Consider the following 7,446-nt stretch of genomic DNA (forward strand, 5'->3'; position numbering starts at 1 on the left):
CTTCTCTCCTTTTGGTCATCTCACCCAGCATTTCCCTGGCCTAATCCCATAAGTAGTGAGGAGAGAAATAAGGGAAACAGGGCAGGAGAACAAGGGAAGCCTAGTGTTGAACCACGACACACAAAAAAAGACCACCTACTCCAATTTTAAACCAAATTAAAGCAAGTTTATATCATGCACACAAGAGAGCTGATTGGTGACTACCTGTCCCATAAAATAGGGCTAGAGGGACAGTATCTGAAATAAGTGCAGGGAGGTTTTTAAAGTACAAAAAGTTACAAAGGTGGGGTTGTTGGAACTTACATCTAGTGTCAGGTCCATGAAGGTGACTGAGGAACAAAGCAGCAAGCAGCCTGCATGCAAGAAAGAAACACTGATCAGGCACTGACGGAACTGCCTGTCAATCATCGGGGTCTCCTGGACAATCCTGGATCTTAGTCAGCTACCCCTGACCAACCCCAGTAGGACAAGGGACTCTAAAGATCCCTTTTCCTGTCCCAAGCCCTCCCTTCCTGCTTTTGAGCCACTTCACTTGCTACCATATCTCCTACCTTAAAAAGGCTCCTGTTCCAAATGTCCAATCCTGGACTTCCACCATACTGCAGCCCACCAAACTCACCAACCCTCTTATTCTTTTACTAAATCCTTCTATTCCAACCCATAGATGGCACTTCTAAATCCAAGCAAAATGGCAGCAGGATGGCACCACCTGCTCTCAGCTTATGGATTCTTGAGGTTTTGCCAAGCACCCTCAGCCTCTATCAGAATATGGAAAACTTACACACAAGTGTTTCCTCAAATTCACATGACCGTCCAGGATCAAGAGAAAGAACTCAACACTAGCTGGATGTAGTTGCCCTTCCAAAAGCTGACCCTTACTCATGGATGGCCCTAATATGTCAGGGCCTTCAGCTTCTCAATTATTCTTAGTTAACAACATTTCAGACTGTCCCCTCTGTGCAGGTTTTGACTGTAATCCATTAACTGTGATTCCCATTGATCTTCCTCCCAGTACCTCAACCATACCCCAAGGGCCCCCCTCTCCAGTCTTTGAGGAAGTATGTCTTTTTTTTTTTAACTCATCGGGGAATTTTCCACAGCTGCTGCACTTCCTCTGGTTCAGCACCCTGTGACCAGATTGTTCAAATTTCCCCCCCAGTCTTTGCTGTGGTGGGGATCTTTTTCTGGTGCAGTAGTACCCTAACAAAAAATGTAAGCCTCAACTTGCCCTTTGCTTTTTGTGTTCCTTCCACCTTGGTCTCTGAATTAACTGTACAGTGAGGCTGACTTAACATGGCTTGTGACTCCTCGCTTTCCAGGACGAGATGGGCCATCTTTCTACCAGTAGTAGTTGATCTCTCCCTGGCCTCCTCACCTGCTGCCTCTGGACTCGGGGAAGGAGGACTTGGATATGCAGTAACCACTACTCAGAAGCTTTACAACAACCTCAGGAAGTGGTAGAGGCATCAGCCTCTTCTCTTGCTTCCTTACAAAGGCAAATAACATCTATTATCCAAGTTTTATGACAGAATCATCAGGCCCTAGATCTCCTGTTGGAAGAAAAAAGAGGAACCTGTCTATTCCTGAAAGAAGGATTCTGCTACTGTATCAATGAAACTGGATTGGTCAAAAAAGAGTGTTGATGCCCTTTGTTGTCTGGGTGAAAAGCTTAAAAAGTAACAATCACCTGACCCCTGGCCAAGCTGGCTAAACTCAACCCTCATTATGTGGCTGACTCCCATTCTCACTCCTGCATTAGTAATAGGACTTCTATTAACGATTGCTCCCTGCCTCCTCAGGTTCACCTGAGAGCACATGGGAAATTCCAAGAGTGACCTGCAACCAGATGCTCCTACACCCCTATGGTCACCTCCCCACTGAACCAACAACCAAGCCATCTCCTTCCCCCAGTGCACCTAGCCAGCAAGAAGTAGGCAGATAAAATTCACACCCTATATCACCAAAAAGGCCTGGATGTCAGGTCAGTGAAGGTGACTGAGGGACAAAGCACCAAGCAGCCTGTGAGCACTAAGGAAACATTGATCAGGCACTGATGGAACCGCCTGTCAATCGGTGGGTCTCATGGCCAGTCCTGGAACTTAGCCAGGTAGCCCTGACAAACCCCAGTAGGACAAGGGACTCTAAAAGCCCCTTTTCCTTTCCCAAGCCCTCCGGTCCTGCCTAAGCCCAATAAAAATTCCAGTCCTGTCAACACCCCTCCCTCCCACCCTCACACTTCTCCTCAGACCCTCTTCTTACCCACTCTGTGGGTCTTAGGGTTCCTCCTGGGAGCAAAATTTCAATAAAGTCTCATTTATCAGCCTTTTAAATTTGCCTCATTTTGGTCACTGCTGGCTGTGCTTTCAGCTAACAGGGATCTGGACAGCATAATACTAGTGCAGATAGCAGGTTAGTGATCTAAATAGGTTAATATTTCAAGGTAGGGAGCAAATTCAGACTCCAACATCAGAATTTCTGAGGTGCCACTGAGGTTCAGGGAGGGTGGTTATCTGGTCAAGGAGAGCCAGGCATGGCTGAGTTCAGAGCATGGTCAGGAATTCCAAACTAGTTTACACATCACAGTAAAGCCAGCATTAGACAGTCAGTGGAGATAGGTAAATCGAGTCAGGTTGGATCAAAGAGACTGATTTGAGTGAGTCTGAGAAGTTGGAGTATGCCCTCTGAGGGACTGAAATGTTAATTCACTCAGAGCCCTTCCTCCACCCTTATCAGGAACCTGCCCCTGCTCCAAACTGTTGCAAGGTAACCTGACCCAAGAATTGCCCCTTGATATAGGTTGTTAATGTGTCCTTGGCTACTCCACCCTGCCCTTCCCCCTTCAGCCCACCTGTTTCCCACCTTTGGGCCCTCCCCCAGGCATTCCTGGGCCTAGTCCTGGGCCTAGTCAGGTGCCCAGGAAGGAGAAGGTGAGGAAGAAAGACAGGAGAACAAAGGAAGCCTAGGACTATAACAAGGGCAGAACACCTTGCTTCTTGAGAAACCTGGATACCAGCTATGGCCCCTTCTCCCTCCCAGGAGAAGTCTAGGTCACCCCTTTCTAAATAAACCCTGCTTTGTATGCTTGCCTCAGGTGTTTCTCTAATGTTCAAACCTCAACATGTGGGGAAGCAGGACTCCTCACCTATAATCAGCAGAATCATATTTGGAGGTTACACCAACATCTACAGTGAGTTAAGCTCCTCTCCATGCACCCCACATCTGTTTGAGGTGCAGCTTCCTGTCTCTGTCATTTTGTAGGATGGTGGGCACTTGTTGGCTATTTAAATACAGTTAATGCAGCTGCCACTCTTCAAGTCTCAGGTGAAAGTTTTCCCAGCCTAGGCAGCTCTCAATCACCTGTTCAATACAGAGCAGGCAGGTTGGATTCTGCCAAAGTCACTTCTGACTCTTCTGTCCAGGCCTGGAGAGCAATGGCATGAGTACACAGTGTCCTAATCCTGATCTGCCTTGGATGCATGGAGGTGGAGGAAGGAGTATGGAACAACTGGAATTTCTGGCTTGGGCTACACTCAGGGGAAAATCCTAAGGTTTCTTCTCTTAAACCTTCTCCCAGCCACCCTAAGGGGTATCTAGGGCTACTGGTAGATGAATGGCACTGAGGGAGAGCCCCGATTGCATTTGCCTATGTGTGGGCCACACTGCACTCCTAACCTGCATCTATTCCCTCCTGGATGCTCCCTTCCTTTGCCAGTCAGGAACAATAGAGATTCAGGTTGTAGGACTGAGAGAGAGACATGGGAAGATTAGTAAGAAGGTGGCCAGGTTCCTCTCATGCACATAGGGAACTTTCATTAGTCTGTTTTAAAATCTCCCCATTCCCATTCCTATGCTTAAAATGTGCTGTGATCTCTTTAAGCTGATAGAGGGAGGCATTCTTTTAACCACCCCTCTTGTAAACTCCTCAGGAAAAGGGTGTTTGTTTAACAACCAATAGATGTCCCCTTTACCCCAGGAGATGCCTTTAATCTACAGGACAGCAGTTAGGCACAAAAGGTCAACACACATACAATTATCCTCTTTTTTATAGTCAGGAGTTACAGTGGCAGGGAGAAAAGCAGTAATGCACTTAAGTTCCAATCCTCCCAGGGTCTCTGACATAGGGGAAACTGGGACCCTAGCACATTGTCAAATGAGGCCAGAAATAACTTTGGCAAAGCCAGGTAATGAGAGATGGATTTTCAGACCACAATGAAGCTCAAGTTTAGGGATATGTCTCTAATATATCAGAGGGCTCTGAGCAGCCCAGAACACAGTCCAGCTGGACACAGCCCCCTGGCCTCACCCTTAGGCTCACTGTGCTGTTCTTCCTCTGAGTAACTTGTTGGTTTCTTTCATCATGGAAAGTGCTGGATTTCACCCAGTGGTATACTCTAGGTTAGTTGACATGCTCTTGTGACATTGGCCTCTGCTGTGCTGAGGAGGGAACCACAGTGGGCTGCCCCTTTAGCTGTCCCTGCACCCCAGCCAGGTGGCCCCTGTCAAGGTGTGGCTCTCTCACTGTGCCCTGCCCTTCAGCTGCAGCCTGCCAGGACTTCTCTGCAGAGTTCCAGCCCCTAGTTCATCATGGCTGTTGAACTGGAGTTGGCCTCATTGTGGTCATCTGGGTTTTGGACCAGCCTGTGTCTGGCCTCCTAAGGTGGTTTCCCATCAGTTCTCTTCTCATGTGTTGCAGGACCATCCCGAGGTCCCCTGCCCTGGATCTGCTCTTTCACTCATTGTTAGTCACCATCAGTCCCTCCTGCCATGTCTCTTTGCCTGCTGTTTACTTCTCCCAGGTGCAGTCTTGGCAGACCTGGTGGAATCTGGGCCATCCCCAAGTCCTAAAGCCTCAACAATTCCCAACAGCAGCTCCTTTTAGTCATTCACAAGAACTTTGAATTATGAGTAAAGGGTTCTCATACAAGAGGGCAGCATTGCCACTGGCTGTGCAGAGTAGGAATTAAAAGGAAATTCTTGTGAGTTCCAAGCATTGTCGTGGTGACTCATATATGCACTAACTATCAGAGTTACGGAAGCCACTCTGTCCTCTGCCAGGACTGTTTCCATAGTTCCCAGGACATGACAGGTGAGAACATCACATCCTGGGCCATGTGTTCTAGTCTATTGAAGGGTCTCCCTAAGGAGCTTCTATATAGTGAGATTGTGGCTCACAGATTTTACCATAAACCTCTGAAGGCAAAGATGAATCCATAGGATGTTAGACTAATGAAGGGCCTTAGAAATTAAACTGCAGCCTCTTGTTGTACAGGTTATGAAACCGACTTGTAAGGTATTTGCTCAGAGTTATTTGGTTTCAGGCAGAGCTGGGATGAGGACCCCTGGATTCTAATTTTCAATTCTGAAAGTCATCTGCTGAGGATTCCGGGTTTCTAGATATGTGATCATGCCATTAGCACCACACCAAATTTGGCTTCTTCTTTTCTTATCTGTAAATCTTAGTTTATTTCTCTTGCATTATTTCTCTTGTTAGAATTTCAAGAACTCCATGCCTAGGAATGGTGAGGTTGGCTTTCCTTGTCTTCTTTTTGATTCTAGAGGAAACGCTGTCTGTTTTTCTCCATTCACTGTGAAGTTGCTTTGTTATGTGAAGTATTCTGATATTGGAAACATTCCTTCTACCCATTTCTCCAACTGTCTAAACATGAATGGGTGCTGGGTTTCCCAAAGGTTTCACTTCATCTATGCAGATAATTATAAGATTCTTGTCCTTAATTCTATTTTAATGATAAACCACACTTATTGATTTATATATTTTCAGTCAATACTTCATCCTTGGCATGAAACAAAATTGATAATAGTGCACAGTCCTCTTAACTCCATTTTGATCATTAGTTACTATTTTATTGAGAATTTCTATACTTATGTTCACTGGGGTTATTGGTCTGCAATTTTTGTTAATTTGTGTGTATTTTCCTGGATTCAGTGTAAGGAAGGGGGTGGTATTTGCTTTATGAATAAATTTTGGAGTTTTCTCTCCAGTTCTATTTCCAAGGAACAATTTCAGAGGATTGGATTTAGGTATTGTTTGAGATTCTGGTAAAACTCAGCTGAAAATCCAACTGGTCCAGGGATCTTCTTTGCTGGAAGCCTGTTAGTTGAGCTTCAGTGTGTTGATTGACATTTTGTGTTACATTTTACACACCCTCTTGGTTCAAACTGGGTGGATCATATGTGACACGTCATTTTTCATTGCATTCTAGATTTTTCAACTTATTGGAATGTAAGATTAAAAGTCATCTTCGATTATCATCTGGATTTCAGAGATGTCTGTGATGATATCTCCTTTTTATTCTCTAATTTTGTTCTTTTTAGTCTACTTTTACTTTTAATTAGTTTGACTATGGAGTGATCATCCTTCTCTATTTTTCATGAACCACTTCTTTGAATCACTAAATTTTTTTTCTTATTTCATTCAAATTTTTCTAATATTATCTATTTCCTATCTTCTACTTTTTTGGAAATTACTTTGTTACTGCTTTGCAGGGTCCTTAGATAAAATATTAGATTGTTTCTTGGGGTTTTTTCTTTTGTTATGCACTCATTTATCTCTGTGCATTGTTTTTTATGACAATTCTTGTTAGTGTTTGAAAGATACTGGTATGCTGTCTTAAGATATATATATATATATATATATCTTCTCCTTTCTACTATTATTCAATCCACATTCTAGAGTATTGTTTAGTTAATCTCCATGTATAAATTAGTTGTCTTCGAATGCTGCTGTTGCTTCCTAATTTCTTTGCATTGTGATACCATATAATGCAAGCAATTCACTGTGCAGGCAACACTGCATGGCCATGTAAATCTAAAAAGAATGATAGAAAGTACTATACTGGAAGGGATGACATTAATAATTTTTGTTTTTGCTAAGATTTGGGTTATGACCTAAAATAACATTTATTATAAACATACGTCCATGAACAGCTCAGAAGAAAAGAAATGCAAATATTCTCATATGAAATACTCTATGGATACCTGTAAGATCCGTGTGATATACATGATCGTCTTGCTCAAAAGAGTCTTCATTATTTTGCGTCTGGGTGTTAAGTCTGTTGGTGAAGCACATGTTTTGAAATTACTCATTAATATGTATTGTATTCTGAGTATCACTTCAGTAAATGCTTCATTCATGTAATTAGGTGCATCAATACTTGGAGTATAAATTATTACTAATTATATATCTTGGTCTTGGACTGCTCCATTTGCTGGTAGGTAGGAACCCCTTGGTTATTCTGCTTTATTTGTACTGGATGCCACTTGGTGGGTGTGAATATAGAAACTCTTGCTTCTGTTTTGACTTCATTTGTAGGAACCTAGATTTTCCTTTTTTACTACAGCCTGTAGATCTCTCCTTACGATCCTCTCACAGACAGCACTGGGTTGGTCTTCTGTTTAAGTCCCTGCCAGTCTGTGTCGTCTCACAGG

The sequence above is a fragment of the Urocitellus parryii genome, chromosome 6 (genome assembly GCF_045843805.1).
Source record: "Urocitellus parryii isolate mUroPar1 chromosome 6, mUroPar1.hap1, whole genome shotgun sequence".
In the NCBI taxonomy this organism is placed as follows: domain Eukaryota; kingdom Metazoa; phylum Chordata; class Mammalia; order Rodentia; family Sciuridae; genus Urocitellus; species Urocitellus parryii.